This window comes from Condylura cristata, unplaced genomic scaffold, assembly GCF_000260355.1.
Source record: "Condylura cristata isolate star-nosed mole 26May11 unplaced genomic scaffold, ConCri1.0 scaffold00068, whole genome shotgun sequence".
NCBI classification, from domain to species: domain Eukaryota; kingdom Metazoa; phylum Chordata; class Mammalia; order Eulipotyphla; family Talpidae; genus Condylura; species Condylura cristata.
In genome coordinates this window covers 548,410-551,063 of record NW_004567169.1, presented here as the reverse complement: position 1 = coordinate 551,063, position 2,654 = coordinate 548,410, and positions in this window count along the sequence as shown.

The following is a 2,654-nucleotide window of genomic DNA, read 5'->3' as shown; positions in this document are numbered from 1 at the left end:
GGGCGGGCAGACGGTGGCCACTGCCGCGTGGCCTGGCGACCCCCTTCCGCGCTGTCTGGTCTCCAGTGGCCGCAACGGCGGCGTGGAGGACCCAGCCCTGGGGACGGCGAGCCCCGTGGGGCAGCCCGGTCCCGCCCTGCCCGCTCCCCGGGTCCAGCCAGGGCCCAGCGTTTGACAGTGGGTCCAGTCTGGGCCAGCACAAGCCGCCAGGCCCCGGAGGCGCTGGCCACCCTCCCCCTCCCCCTCCCGCCCCCGGCTTTGCCTGCACCCCCAGCCGCCCCAGCTCATTTCATGCCCCAGCCCGAGGGGCACTGCAGCCCTCCCCGCCCTGGCCTGCAGACGGCTCCTTCTCCTGTTCTCGGAGGACAGCGGGGCGCCCGCCCTGGGCCCCTGCCCCTGCCCCACGGGTCACCGCCGCCCCTCCCACGTCCTGGGGGACCCCCAGACCTGCCCCGAGCAGGTGCAGCCAGACCCGGCCCAGGCTGACCCCGTGGGGGCAGTTTCCAGGGGTGGCGGTGCTGAGGGTCTGTGGGGACCCGGTGCTCCTGGACCGCCAGAGCGGCCCCGGCTCCGGGGGGCTGCTGCCCGGCAGGCCTGCAGGTGGGGTGCACCCAGGGCCACCGGCGGGGTCCGGCAGCAGGGCCCCCCCAACCCTCCGGCTTCTGCTACGTCTCCTTGTCCCCGGAGGCTGCCGGGTGGGCGGGGCAGCCCTCTGGGGGGCTCCCTGGGCATGCTAACGGCTGTGTTCAGGGGTCCCCCCCGCCCCCCGCCCCCAGCCCCTCCCGGCTGGCCTGATTAGCAGGGAGCTCGCTGGGGCAGTAGTAACTTCCATCCGTCAAGTTTCCTTCTGGGGAAGTTTGCAATTAGTTCAGCAAGCCAGAGCGCCCCGAAGAAGGGCCCGGGACCCTGGGGGGCCAGGCAGGGCAGAGGGGCCCGCCAGAGGGCTGGAGCCGCCGGCCCGAGAGCTGTGCTGGGCAGGGCCAGGGCCAGGCTGGTCCGGGTGTGTCCACGTGTGGCCAGCGGACAGCGGGGCTGGCGGCCTGGCGGGTCTGAGCGGCAGGCGGGAGCTGGCGCCGAGCCGGGGGGTGTCTGGGGTGTCGCGCCAACTGCCGCCCGCTTCCGCACCCCGCACAGGTGCACCCCACGGCCCTGTGGCTGGCGGCACCGGGGGCGGCGCGGGGGAACCGAGGCGATGGCTGCCGTGGCTCCGCGCAGGCGGGGGCAGCGGCCCCCCAGAGGCCCCCCGCCACGTGAGGGCGGGATAGGAGGGCGGCAGCGTCTGCCCGACAGGTGGGCGGCCAGGGAGCCCCAGGCCCGGCACAGCCCGCAGGGCTTCCCGGTGCCCCCGGGCCCCTCCCAGGGCGCCTGCTGGCCGCCGCCGAGAGGCCGGACACCGGCTCTGGCAGCCCGGCCGCCCCGTGCAACCTCCGTGCCTGCACCCCAGCCCTGCTCCGTCTGGACCCCCACCCCCCGTGGGGTGGGGCCCTCGCGCCCCCAATCAGCCCCAGAAGCACTTGGAAACGGACGGCACAGCCCCGCGCCGAGCCAATGGGGGTTCTGACGGGCTGGGCTGCGCTGCGCCCCAGGGGGGCGGTCCCTGCGCCCCGGTAGGCTGGGGCCTCGGTGCTGTCCACGCCGCTGGGGAAACACAGGAGCAGGAGGTCACGGCAGGAGGGGGCGGGGGGCCTCCCCCAGCCCCACCCTCACCCCTGCCCACTGTGAGGGGGAAGCAGTGGCCCCTGCTGGACAGTGGGCAGGCCAGAGCCCCCCCACCCCAGGGCTCTCCTGGGCTTCTCCAGCACTGGGGGCCCAGGGCCCGGGTCCTCGCCACGCCTGTGGGCCGGCGCTGGGCCTCCCCTGTGGTCAGCAGCCAGGACCGGCCAGCGGCTTCTGTGTCCCCCCGGCGGGGCAGGGCAGCCTGACCCCCACCCCAGAGTGGGAGCCCAGGGAGAGCCCTGCCAGGTGGCCAGGAGGCCCCATCCTCCCTGCCCACACCCCGCCTCCCCCAAGCCCCAGGCCCATTCATCTTTAACTGCTGGGACCTGCACTGACCCCAAAAGCAAACAGGGGTGCCCCAGCGAAGGGCAGCCTGGCGTGGGCCCAGCTGGGGCCCTGGCTACCCAGGGACATCCCTGCGGAAGCTGCAGCGGGTGACCTGCAGACCGGGGGCAGGGCGGGCAGCAGAGCTTAAGGCTGGGCGCGGGCTGGGCAGGTCCGCCCGGAGCAGCAGGGGTGCTTCCTCCGGAGTGGCCGTCCAACACTTCCAGGGGCCAGGGGCTTTTCCAGGAGGTTGTGACAACCAAAAAATAATGATGCCGCCCCTCCCCCGGCAGCAGGAATTCTGGAACCAACAGCTGCCGCCATCGGCCTCGGGAAAAACAAGGTCAGGCGCTGGGAGATGTCACTCGAGGCGCCCGGGCCGCTGCCCGCACCCCGCACCCGCCCCTGGCGGTGGAGGCCAGGCCCAGGCCTCACGGCCTCGCGGTGCCGCCGTAGGTACGAGGCGGAGCCCAGCCCGGTGGACACGCTGAGCGGGCTGCGGTCCCCGCTGGCCCAGAGGCCCTTCTTCGAGGCGCCCGGGCCGCTGGGCGACGTGGACCTGTTCGAGTACGACAGCGGCGACGAGGACCTGCCGTCCTGAGCCGGGCGCCGGC